Genomic DNA, 14,240 nt, shown 5'->3' with positions numbered 1-14,240 from the left:
TTTACATACTTTCCTATTTTTTAGGCTAATTCTTGGAATTACTATGTCAAGTGATGTGAACTTTACAAAGGTCATTGACGCATATTAACAAGAGCCTTTAGTTCATGCTACCGTTAGCGGACACATGGAGTGCCTCGCCCACAGAGAACATTGATCATTATAATCCTGGTCAATTTCCAAGCCACTGTTTCTTAGATTACTGATGAAATAGATCATTTGCCTCATCTATTGAATGGTTATTTGGGTTTTTCCCTTAGTAAATTGACTTCTAACAACATCCTTAGACTCTATTATAATTTCCAATGTTTTTAATATTTATTTGTAAGAACTCTTATACAGTAATGCGTCTCTTCATTTCCCTTCAGACACTGTAATTCCCCCACCTCCCCACCCCAATTCATCATTTGTCTAACTCTGTGAATGCTGGGTAGGTCAGCCACTGTTGGTTAGCTAACCCAGCACCCCCTGCCAATCTCCTTCTCCACTGCCTGACTTTCTCTTCCGAGACTGCAAAAGGAAATCTTAGTTTTCCTACTTCTTCTTGTATCTCCGAGAGGCCTTATGATGTAGATCTAACCATTAAGACATAAGCAGAAGTCAAGGTTGGCGAGAGTTCTAAGAATGGTTTTGCTCCTTATAACAAGTTATGGCTGGTGCTGTTCCCCTCCACTTATTCCTGTCTTGAATGTGGATTTAATGGCTGGAGCTGTGGCAGCCATCTCGCAATATGAGATGACAAGCGGGAGCATGCAAGGCCCACACGTAAGGGATGGTGGAGAGGAAAATGGAAAGAATTTGTGTCGGTGAGTTGCTGCACCAAACCTGGAACCACTTACTTCCCACTTTTTGTAATGTGAGATAATGAAATATCTTTATTACTTAAACCACTGGTTGTCCAGTAGCTTACTTGTAACCAAAAGTGAGTTTGTTTTTGTTTCATTGTTATATTTAGGGGGGAAAGAGAAATGATTGGCATACATGAATTTGAGAATTTTATGTAGCTAATCTGTTAATCTTGTCTCTGTGGTTTATGACACAGAAAGTACTGTTGTAGTTTATCAGTTTTACATCTAATTTATTAATCCATCTGGGATTTATTTTTATATATGAGGAAAAAATCTAATTTTATTTTTTTCCAATGAGTTAATTGGTTGTTTCAACCCTATTGAGATGTTGTCTTCTTTATATATTAAATTCTATATTTAGTCTATATTTAGGTCTGATTTTGGATACCACCCCATTTTAAGACCATGTGCCTTTCAAAGAAACCAAAAAACTAAAAACTAGAACACTAAGCTGTGTGATTGCATTTAATTTTCAAGACAAACTTTACAAATTACAAGTTAAATTTCCCCAACTCCCTCTTCTCAAGAAAAAAACAAAAATAAAAAACAAAACTTTCAAAACATTGGGATTTTGACTGGAATTATATTAAATTTGTAGATTAACTCTAAAGAATTTTATATTTCCAATGTGTTTCTAAGACTATTTTATCACTCAATTTATTTGTCTTTAAAAAAATCTCTCAGCAAAATCCTGATGTTTCCTTCACAAAGATTCTTATTTTTCTGATTAAATTTGCTCCCATAATTTATACTTTGGTTGGTATTTTGAGTACATTTTTCCTTGTTTATTTTATAACTGATTATCATTAGTCTATAGGACAAGTATTGAAGTCATTTGTTTATACACTGGAACAGTGTCTAAGTTGATTTCCTTAGGTTAACCAGGAGACAGTCACATCATTTGAAAATAATGATGCATTAATTTTTTCTCTTCCACTGCTATCTTCTATTTCTTTTTCCTGTCTTGATGCACTAGTCAGGCTATCTAGGATGATGCTTAATCCTAGCATTGGTAGTAAAAATCTTGTTTGCCCTTGATTTTACAGGGAATGACTGTTATTTCAGTAAGTTAAATGCTTATTATTTCAAATAAATGTTGCATGTTATATTAAACAAGTGCTATTATACTCCTAGATATTTACTAACAAAAATTTTTTAACAGAATTTCCACCAATGATTATTTCCAAAATGTAAAGATTTGAAACATATTTTAAACAAAACTAAAAAACAGAAGGATTCATTCTTGCTTTTTCCTTTTTTAAAAAGTCCAGACAATTTGTCACAAGGAAGTTCGGCATGCGATGGCAGCTGTCGCCTCAGTCACCCTCGGAATCACTGTCCCTCCTCATGGGGACAGAGCACTGCACAGAGGACAGCAACACGTCTTCAATCGGCTTCTTAGGATTTTTCTCCAGGTCCATCATAATTGCTCCAGATTCAGTTAGTTTCCATTCCAGCTCATCTCTTGTCAGGTTCATGCTGCCAAACACCAGAGGACCAATAAACTGAGCCTTGATGTCTCTTCCCACATAAACAAATATCGTGGGCAGATTCCCATCAGGATAATTGGGTACGCAGGTTGTTGAAATGGCTTTGATAAATTTGATCAGGAAACTTCCTGGCAAGTCCACTGAGGTGCTGATTTATTAGGACACAGAGGGGAATTCCTTGTTTGTAAAGGTGCAAGATGACCCACAAGCCCTCAACAGCTTTGGTAACTTCTTGAACATAATCCTTCCCTGAGATCTCTAAAACTTCTCCAAATTTATTCTTCAGTTTAGTTGCTTTCCACTCAGCCAGTCTCTGCCATCTGTACATTTCAATAGCACGTTCATCCTCCTCATTAAGCTCGTCTTCATGATCCTCCAGCTCTTCCAAAGTCATATCTTCATGTGTTGTCACCACTGACTGCTGGAGGATGCACTGCTCCTCTTCTGCCCCCTTTCCCGTTCTTTCAGACTTTCCTTGGGGGGTAAGATACCCTTTTTGCGTAAGATGTCATCTGCGTTGGGGTCCTGCGTCTTGTTTCCAGTTGCTCAAGCCAGCTGTGCCCCCAAATTTTTTAATACTCTGCTAATTATCAGCTATGGAGGCTGAATTTCATCCCATCCAGATTGTAAATATTTAAATTATTTTTTCCTCATATCATCTCCTTTGAGAGTAGTTCTTAATTTTTGTATTTGGGTTAATTTGGCATATTTATATTTGCAACCGTGTTTGGGCTTATCTCTGTTTTAACTAATTTCAGTGTTCATTGCAAATCTTTTTATATCTTCATTCTTGAGCTCTTAATTCTACTTCATTTCTTAGTTGGTTAAAATACATAATGGTTTATTTTCCAAACTCTTGTATGCATGCATAAGACTGTCTTTCCATTATCTTCACATGTAGTAACAACTTGACTGGTTGTCAATTCATGGGTCAAAATTTATCTTTCAGAACTCAGCTTTTCTTTTATTCCATTGTATTTGCAGATTCTGAGTCTAGACTGATTTTTCTCCAATGGTTTTGATTATAGCTTTTTCTGGCCAGAAAGACGAGAGGACTCTTAATTTTCCTTGTTAAATATTTTCCAGGACATGCATGACCAGGTTTGGTCCATCCTACCATATGATGATCTCTGTCAATCTGTATAAAAGATACAGGTTTAAGATACAGGCGTTTTCTTCAGCTTGGGAGATTCTCTCTCTCTCTCTCTCTCTCTCTCTCTCTCTCTCTCTCTCTCTCTGTCCTGTTTCATTTGTTCTGGTTTTTCCCTCCAGAATATATACATTGGCTTACTCAACATCCACTTTTCTCCATAAACATCACCTTATTCCATATATTTTCTTTCTTTGTTTTATTCTTTCTGTGTTCTAAGGAAACAACTCGAGTTTGACCACCCATTATTGATTTGATTTTTTGGATTATCAACTTATGCTTCCTACTGCCTTCCACACAGATTTTACTTCTGCTTTTGTGTGTTTGGCCTCCTGGTCATCCTTCCTAAAATGCATCTTCTCATTCTTCCTTCCTCTGGAGTTCTCTCCCACTGCCCTTCATCCCAGCCTGTGCCCTCCTCACACATTCCTGCTAGCTTTTGCACAGGGAATGCTTCTCATTTTCAAGTTTGGGTTTGCTTTGTTCGTTTTAATCTTTCCTCTTACTTTATTACTTAAAACACTGTGAGACAATTTCTAGCTACAGAAAAACTGACACACAATAACGTCAGAGGCGTTAGATGCTCATTAATTGTGGGCTTTAGCTTTTCGTGGTAGAGGTTCTGATGTTATTTTCCTCTAACGTTTATACAAACTTAGTAGTTCTTTAAGGTTGCAGAATCTCAAAACAATGAACTGTACCAGAGATAAAAATATGTAGAGCCAGAAAGATATGATGAAATAATAAAGCCAGAAGTATTTGGAGGATATAATTGAGCTAAATTCATTTTTTCCTCAGTAATATATATCAGCAAATTACCATATGATTTATATCAGTGGAAATTTTCTCTCTCTTATTGTTGAAATTTTTGTTTTGAAAACCTGGAGAGCATTTAAAGTTGATGGAAACACCAGAAGCCACATTTTTAGAAAAAAATTACATGCTAAATAAATTAGCTCTTGGAATTAAATATTATCATTTCTATCATATTGATCTAATTTCTTGGTTTTATAAAATGATACATTTTATACACATTAAGATACAAATTAATCATACACTTTATACACTTTAATATACGTTTTATCTTAATGTGTCATTTAAACTACAATGTACCTTGCCCTTCTAAGTTGTATGGGTGGGGGGGGGTTGCGGTGGGTAAAAATACTAAACAGGAAGCAAAAGAATGCAGATTCGTCTACTTCTGCCCGTTAGCACCTGTACAACCTTGGATGTTATTCCCTCCCCTCACTCCCCGTCATAGAATCGGCGCTAATAAAGCTTAGCTGACCTATCCTATGGTTTGGTGACAATTAAATGAAATGTCTGTGAAGGTTTTTATTAAGCTGGCAAGTTCCATGCTTATTTAAAAGATTATAATTCCACCATGTTGCTTTCATTCCACTTTGAAAAACCTTTAGCACACATCATTATTTTAAAAGTGGTAGTTGATATAGTATAGACTTTTGAATATAGTGCAAGAGAAATGCAACTGTTATGACAATTTAACTCAAGATTTGCAATCCTTATTCTTGTTTTGGAAGACAGTGGTAAGTGTAGACAGATATTTAATGTCATGAGCCTCTAGATAAAGGAAGAAAGGTATGTATTAATTATTTCAATAATCATAGGCATTCCTCTTTTTACTTTTACTATTCACATATAATTATTTTTTGAAAAAATTCATTATTTTCACCAAAGCAGTCCAGTATAGAATAGTATAATATATCCCCATATATCCATGTGCTTTAATAATAATTAACTCATGAACAATGTTGTTTCATTTTAACTACCCCTAGGTACTCTACTCTTGTACTAACTTGAAGCAAATCCTAGAGACCTTATCATTTAATCTGTAAATATTTCAGTATGTGTCAGTAAAAGGATAAATTCTTTCCCTCCCCCAACAAAATCACAATACCACAATCTCATCTGTAAGTAATCAAAAACAGTTTCTTAACAGGCCATCACACGTCCAGTCATATTTGAATTTCCAGTTGGCTCATAAATGTCATAATTCTATTTCCTTTTATGGTTTATCTGCTTCAATCAAGATCTAAATGAAGCCCATGCCTGTGACTTGTTGTTATGTCTCATGCTTTTTTCAACCTAAAGGTCCTTCTTGCATTTTATTTCTGGTGGAAGCCACATTGCTGTCCTGTAGCGTCTCCCCCGACCAGAGTGCTGATAGCATCCCCATTGTGGCTTCCCATGTCCCTCTGCACTTCCTCTCTCTTGGTAGTCGTATCTAGGGGCCTGTTCAGATTCAGGTTCTTATTTCCAGCAGAGAATGAGGAGTGGGAAATATTTCACAGGTGGTGCTGTGTTCTTCCATCAGGATATATAATATCTGGTGCACGCTCTCTCTCTCTCTCCCCCTCTCTCTCATAGTAGCAATTGTTGATGCTCAATGCATCTATTCATTAGTCCACGAGGAGCTGCAAAATGGTTATTTTCTATCACATCTTCTTCATTTATTAGCTAGAATGCTCCTGTAAAGAAAAACTTCCTCTCATTTGCTGTTTGGTTACCAGTAGTATAGTTTGTGTAGGAAAGGTGAATAAATGGCTGTCTCTTTCCCCTTATTTACCCATTTTCAAAAAATAAGTTGGTCATCAGCATCCCCCAATATTGACTAGTTAGATTTTAAAAAAATTATAAACTCAAATATGTTTTGGTCCATTGAAGCTATTGCGTGTGTGATGTTTGAACGGTCCCCATCTTTGGGGTATTTGAGCCATTGGGAGCCTTGTCAGGCTGGTGTATGTGTCCTAGCAGTCTTTGACAGTGTCCTGGGGGTCCAGGCTCATCTGACATTCTCTACCTCAGTCCTAGAGTCACCCACTTCTCAAAGGGGCCCCATGGATTTTCCTTTTATTTGTTTTGTGGGAAATTGTACTTCATGACCATAATCTGGGTGCTGTTCTAGATATTTCAGTAGACAGAACTAGGGAAAGTTGTATATATATTTTTTATATATATATAAAATTATAAAAGTATATATATTTTATATATAAAATTATAAAAGTATATATATTTTATATATAAAATTATATATACAAAAGTGTATATATATACACACATATGTATCTCAAATACATGTATCATTTTCAGATTATTGATTAACAAACAAAGGTAAAGCAATTACCAAACCAAGGTAAGGCAAAGATAATAAACCATTTTCAATTACATAGTTATCTACTAAATCTTGTGGGGCTTTTGGAAAAACAAAAGCAATTACAATTCTGATGGACCAACACAGCAAACTTGTTGCATTGTCTTTGTAAATTTTTACAGATATTACACATATCTGTCTCTACAGGAACATCTCTAGTTTTAAAAGTCCCTGCCCTATTTGTTCCCCAGAAAAGAAGGGAATACAGACTTATGCTCTTTCTATCCATGTGTTGAAATTAAGTTGCTTTGCTGGTTTATTGTGAGAGCACAGAAAAGTATGTAAAAGAAAATGAGCTTCTGTTACTAAAAGGTTTTCCCATGCTAATGAAAAAGATCATGAAATGAGAAAGTAATGATTGTGGCTTTATTGAAAATAATATGGCCAGGCACTTGGATGTTACACAGTTTTGTGTATGCAAATATAGTTTTACTAACCTGTGTTGCTCCTTTAAATAGTCATTTTGCATTGTTATTGATGAAGCAAAAGACTGGTGATGACCACTTATAATCCTTTCTGATGTTTCTAGAGCAATATGGCACATCCCAAGAGGGAAAAGTTCAGGCAACCAAGTTTTCATAGTTACAGCACATATTGTACTAAATCAGCTTCCAGAAGAAACATGTACTTTGATTTGAATGACCACCTGGAAGCCACTCTCAAAGAATGTTGATGATCTCCCTCTAGCCTGGAAGGACAATGCATATACCACTTCCATTCATACCACCATACCATGTATTGTGGTTCTAAACTTTGATTTTTCCCTTACATCAGAGGACTTTCTCTTCTACCAAAATGAGGTTAACTGCAATGCTGGAAAGATTAATGCACTGTTTTCTCCTAGAGGATTAGAAGGGGGTTGGTTAGTACATGTATTATGGTCAAAATATATCTTGCTTTAGAAATAGAATCAAGATAATATCTGTTTTAGTTCAGGTTGCCATAACAAAGTATCATGGACTGGGTGGCTTCTAAACAACAGAAACCTATTTCTCATAGTTCTGGAGGAAAGAAGTTGGAGATAAAGGAGCCAGCATGTTAAGAGTTCTGATGAGGGCACTCTTCCAGGCTGTAGACAGCTACTTTCTTTCTGTGTCTTCATGTGGCAGAAATAGTGCCCTTTAAGAAGGCACTAATCTCATTCACAAGGGCCCCACCCTCATGACCTCATCACCTTCCAAAGGCTCCACCTCCTAATATCACCATCTTAGGGGTTAGAATTTCAACATATGGATTTTGGGGGACACAAACATTCAGTCCATTGCAATAATCAAAGTTATGATCAATAAAGTTATTAACAAGGTAAAGCTTATAATTATGCTTTTGATGAAATTATGTCTCTTACAGAAAATTGACAACTTAAGATTGTGTTTATTATTGCATTTTGTTTCCTTGATTTTATTTCTCTTAGTAAAAAGCATAACATTCAAACACAATTATATACACACAATTTTTTCTCTAATTTATTCACTGGGATTCAAGATAATAAAGAACACACACTAAGCTATTAAAAAGCTGCAGTTGGCTGGGCATGGTGGCTCAAGCCCTTTGGGAAGCCAAGGCAGGTGGATCACTTGAGGTCAGGAGTTTGAGACCAGCCTGGCCAACGTGGTGAAACCCCGTCTTTACTAAAAATATAAAAATTAGCCAGGCGTGGTGGTGTACACCTGTAATCCCAGCTACTTGGAAGGCTGAGGGAGGAGAATTGCTTAAACCCAGGAGGTGGAGGATGCAATGAGCCAAGATTGCGCCACTGCAACCCAGCCTGGGTGACAGAGCAAGACTCCATGTCAAAAAAAAAAAAAAAAAAATGCTGCGGTTCCCTGAAAATCTCCTTTTTTCACTTTAACGATTTTTCTTCTTGAAAGTCTGTGTGTCCCTATGAGAGTCACTGGTTTTAGGTAAATTAATGGTCAACTAAATATTTGCAACAAAAACATGCCTTATATTTCAGCTGAGAAATGGCAGGCGTGGCCTACAGTGTCAGCCATGGGGCCCTGGGGCAAGTTGCTTCACTTCTCCCTCAGGTCCAGGATTCAAATGTGCAAAAGATGGGCTGAGCCAGGCGGCCACGAGATCCCATGGGTCTGTGTGCTCCAGGGCCTATGTGTTTCCAAAATATGATCCTTTGTTTTTTAAAAAAGCCAGGTGTGGTGGCTCGTGCCTGTAGTCCCAGCTACTTAGGAGGCTGAGGTGGGATAACTGCCTGAGCTCAGAAGTTTGAGTCCAGCCTGGGTAACATAGTGAGACTCCATCTCAAAAAATAAAATAAATAAAAAGGGACTGGTTACCTAACTATGGGAGTACCTCCCATTACATCTCCCATTTTGGAAATTCTCAATGCATGCTCACATCTTAAGGCTCTGAGGAGCACTGCCTAAAAGAAACATAGTTAACCTTATTTAATCCAGAGTTTCCCAAACTTGTTAGATTCTGGACTCTTTTGTCCAGGTAATATCGTTGAACACCCCACAAAACAAGTGTTCTGCCGCAGTATGCGTTGGGGACACTGCCTTACAGCATTGGGTACACAGTAGGTGCCCAGCGAAAATGGATTTATGGGCTTTGGTCTTCTGCCCAAGTAGAGCACTAGAATGCTAGGGCTCCTCTGCTACGAAATCTACCAATACACCTGTTTTCCAGTTAGGCCCCCGAGTCTAAAGAGGGGCAGGAGATATTACTACCCACCAAGCCTAAGAATGGGGCGAGGGGAAGCCACAGTGGATCCACACTCCAGGAAACAGAGTGCCCGTGGGAGAGTGAGATCGTAGGCTGCGGCAAGGTGGGGGTGCTCAGCATGACAGCAAGAGGCCAGCACTCAGGGCCCACCATGGAGTCATCTCCCCCCATCCCCACATAACCCCCTGCAGAAATCTGTAGGGTTCACACACAGGTAAGTTTTATAGTCACACGTTGTTGAAATTTAGGCCAAGGAAGGCATCAGTCCTGCAGATGAGAAAAGAGAGTCCACCTGGACCTTGTTTTCCTAGAACTGAGGATGAGAACCATCCCATGGGATGGATTTAGAGAACAAAGAACAGAAGGAGCATAACCAGTCCTGTGGTTCAAGCCTGCGTTTTGCAGATGGAGCCCTTGAAGCCGCATGGTTAAGTGGTTAAGCAGCTCTCTTGGTCAGCGAAGGCCAAGTCTGAAATGCGGGCTTGGGCTTCTGACTCCATGTCAGGGCGTTTCCACAGCCGGCTCCACACAGGGTGACGGCAGCTGAGCTCCGGAGGCTGCGTGTCAGGGAAAGGGAGACAGGCAGCGATCCACAGGTGGTCCAGTGTTGCTTCTTTGGCTTCTTTTTCTTCTTCATATTTCTACTCATACTTTATTCTTTGAAGGCATTCTTTAGTGAACTGATATTTTTTACTACTCAGAAGAAGTGGAAAAAATTAATTTTTCTATTGTTCCCCACCTAGGCTTAAGTCCAAGACTATTAATTTAAATCACTAGCTTCTACAGGTAATGTAGAAGGATAATTCCTTACAGATATTTACAGGAAAACATCCACTTACTCAATAAATATGTGCCAGGCGCTGTTCTAGCCTCTGGGATTCATTATGAATAAAACAACAAAATCTCTAACCTTTGTGAAACGAACGTTCTAGTACAGAATTATGGCTGTAAACAATACGTATAATAAAGAAGTAAATCATGTTGTATGTTAGAACACGGCTTTCCACACCTTAGTGTACCTGAAGACCAGCTGGGAACCTTGGTAAAATGCAGATCCCAGCTCAGCAGGTCTGCGGTGACCAAGGCTGTGCAGCTCTGACCAGCTCCTTGTAATGCTGTCTTGCCTGTCTGTGGTTCTCGCCCCACACTTTCAATAACAAAACGTTGGAAGTTGTCTGTAATAGGCAAGGGAGATTGAAAGGGAGAAGAAGAGTAGTCTCCCTCTAAATAGCATTGACCCGTGGAGGCCTGGTTGAGAAAGAACATTTGAGCAAAGATTTGGGGTAGATGAGCTACAAGGGTATTCCGGAATAGGGTCCAGGGCTTCCAGGCTGAAGGCACCGCTGGAGCACAGCCTCTGAGGCAAGGGCATGCCTGATGTATCGGAGAAATTGCCAGGAGGCCATTGTGGTGGCAGTGGTGTGAGCGACGGGAGAGCAGGGGGTGAGAGGAGAGCAGTAAGGCACGGTACTAGGAAACCACACAGGGTAGGGATTTGCAGCCCACAGCCAAAGCTTTGGTTCTACTCTGAAGGAGTGGGAAGGCATGAACAATGTGGGCGATCCACACAAAGATGTGTACGTGGTTGTTCGTAGCAGCATCATCCATGAGAGCCAAGACCTTGAAACAATCTGATTATTAGCTAGTGCACAGATAACAAAATGTGACCTGACCACACACTGGAATACTATTCAGCAACAAATAAGGAACAACTAAGCTGAGCGCATTGGCTCACGCCTGTAATCCCAGAAATTTGGGAGGCCAAGGTGGGTGGATCACCTGAGGTCAGGAGTTTGAGACCAGCCGGGCCAACATGGGGAAACCCTGTCTCTACTAAAAATACAAAAAATTAGCCAGGCGTGGTGGCGCATGCCTGTAATCCCAACTACTCAGGAGGCTGAGGCAGGAGAATCTCTTGAACCTGGGAGGTGGAGATTGCAGTGAGCCAAGATCATGCCATTGCACTCCAGCCTGGGCAACAAGAGTGAAACTCCATCTCAAAAAATAAAAATACATAAATAAATAAAGGAGCAAACTGCTAATCCATGCTACAACATGGATGGATCTCAAAAATGTTATGCCATGTGGAAGGAGCCAGATGCAAAAAAACTATAGATCGCATGAGTCCATCTCTCTGAAATGTCCAGAAAAGGCAAATTTAGAGAGACAGAAAGTAGATTGCTGGCTGCCTAGAGCTTGGAGGTATTAGTAGTAGCAGGGATTAATTGCAAAGTGGAACCCGGGAACATTTTGGGGTGGTGGATATGTTTTAAAACTCGATTGTGGTGATGGTTGCATAACTCCATAAATTTACTAAAAATAACAAAATTATACACATACAAGGAGTGAATTTTATGACGTATAAGTTGTATCTTAATAAAGCTGTTTTTAAAATAAGTTTTAAAAATGATGTGGGCTGAGGAATAACATGCCCAACTTCCACCTTACCAATACCCCTTTGACTGGTTGTTAAAAACAGACTGCTTTGGGCAAGGGTGGAAGAAAGTCCAGTTAGAAGAGCAACTTCTGCATGACTGGGATTGCCTTTCTCTTGCCATTATTTTTGCATAATAATTTATGTAGGTATAGAATTGGGGGTTGAGAGTTACTTTCTCTTGAGTGCTTTAAATATTTTTTTCATTAACTTCTAGCATCTGTTGTTTCTAATGAGAAAAACTGGATGAGATAGTTTGAAAAGTATTTGCCAGAAGAAAATTACTACTGTCTACTGGCTTGGTGTTTCCAATTAACAAGTAGGTATTAATGCAACTCAGCAAATTGCTGTATGTCAGGAGGTATCCTTTTTTATTGTACATAAGGATCATTAACGTAAATATTTTAACATTTTGTATGAAACTTTACACTTTTCTGACCGTTTTTAATTATATGTTTTTTATTCTTCTTTCATCTTAAGTCCTTTGAGATAGATAGCATTTGTTTCATCCTTCTCTGTTAAACCATGAGGAAATTAACTGACTCATCTGAGATGGTTTATCCAGTTAGTAGAACAGCCCACACAACTGATCCGGTCTTGTACCTCCTGTCTGTACCCTCTTTCCCGAAGACTCAGGTTATACAAGATCAGGCCTTGTCCTACATGCTTCAGTGCTCCAGCTCTGATGCTGACACCAACAAAAAGTGTTGTGTAAGACCATGAACCCTCCACTTCATGCCATGAGCTGTGATTATGATTTCATCACAAAATATTTGACCTCCCCACTCATCATCTTGGATTAAGTCACTTCATGTTTTGCAATTCTCTTTTGTCATCTAAGACATAACAATATGAGTAACCTATCTATTCTATGAACTCTGGCGTTGTTGTGAGTGCGAAGGAGTTGGTAGTCATCTGATGAGCATGTGTAGACTATTGCTTCACGGTCCCTCACCCCCACACATAGGTAATCGCAGTTTCTGAGGGTAAATCTCACACTTGCTCCTGCAGTTTTTGCTGTGTACCGCTGCCCCCAAAGCTGCCCTGCCATGTGCAACAGACCCCCCCAGTGCTCTGCTGGGCACCACTAAGGCACCTCTTCCAGGGCCCGCTAATGCACTGGGGGCCTGGGTTTTGCCAGCTGGTCCACTTGGCCCTATTATTTCTCTTCATTCTTTGTGAGTCATGTGGTTCCTCACTGGTGGCTGCTGCTAATATTTTAGACCCACCATTTGTGTCCTACAGCTTCGAAACTGCAGGGAAGTCTCCAGGGGAGTGGGGGCAACTGGCTCTCCCCCACCGCCATTAATCACATCTTGCTGGAAGGGGCTGCAAACAGTGCTTAGGGAAACCTCTATTTCTACCAATCACCCTTCTTTCCCCTCAAAAATACATCCTCCTTATTTTGCTGATGATGAAAACCAGGTTTCAGGTTGTTGAAGAGATTTGCCTTAGATTTCCTCTTGAGAAGACAGTAGAGATGGGAGATAAATCCAGCCGGAAACCTATTCAATTGAACAGCACTGCCTCTTTGCATGTTTGTGCATGTATGTGAATACATCCGTAGATCGATTTAAAATGTGTGTAAAAGCTAAGGCATATTACCTGTAGCGGTTGGTATTCTTGTAACACATTATAACACAAGGCAGCCAGAATTATTTTAATGCCATGTAATTCAAAACAAAATTGTCTAATAGGTGATTCAGTTTTATTATGCTGATTAGCAATAATTTGCAGAAACTGTTTAAACAAGTCATGGCAAATAAAATGAAAATTTAATTAGCACCAGTGTCAAGGGTAAAAAAGCAATTAATATTAAACACTAGTGCGAAGAATACTGTTCTTTTGTTTTTAATTATTCAATACCACGCTGAACAGATTTTGATTATTTTTTTCTTTCTGAGAAAATAAAGGGCTTTTAAAATTATACTTAATATTAGCTGTACTTACTATAAATGGTGAAAACCAAAAGTCTTATTTTTTTGTTTTGTTTTGTTTTGTTTTTGAGACGGAGTCTTGCTCTGTCGTCCAGGCTGGAGTGCAGTGGCACGATCTCCACTCACTGAAAGCTCTGCCTCCCGGGTTCACGCCATTCTCCTGCCTCAGCCTCCCGAGTAGCTGGGACTACAGGCGCCCGCCACCATGCCTGGCTAATATTTTGTATTTTTTAGTGGAGACAGGGTTTCACCGTGTTAGCCAGGATGGTCTTGATCTCCTGACCTCGTGATCCGCCTGCCTTGGCCTCCCAAAGTGCTGGGATTACAGGCGTGAGCCACCATGCCCAGCCGCCTTATTTTTATTGGCAGGAAGTCTAATTGTACTACTAAGAGGTCATGTAGCAATTTAAAATTTTTAAAATATTTGGCAACAGAAGTCACCTGAAACCTTAAATAAAATAACGATATGCCTTTCAGAGTTCTTTGACTTTGGAGTTTAACAAAGGGTTAATCGAAGCAAACAGTTAATTTTC

General features: G+C 39.2%; 1 pseudogene; it reads right to left on the bottom strand.

Annotated features, from left to right (window-relative positions):
- Window positions 1-2,147: 2,147 nt before the first annotated feature.
- Window positions 2,148-9,973, bottom strand: LOC105487420 (phosducin-like protein 3 pseudogene; annotated as a pseudogene).
- Window positions 9,974-14,240: the final 4,267 nt, after the last annotated feature.

Source organism: Macaca nemestrina, chromosome 5 (assembly GCF_043159975.1).
Source record: "Macaca nemestrina isolate mMacNem1 chromosome 5, mMacNem.hap1, whole genome shotgun sequence".
NCBI lineage: Eukaryota > Metazoa > Chordata > Mammalia > Primates > Cercopithecidae > Macaca > Macaca nemestrina.
This window is presented reverse-complemented; position numbering and strand designations above follow the sequence as displayed.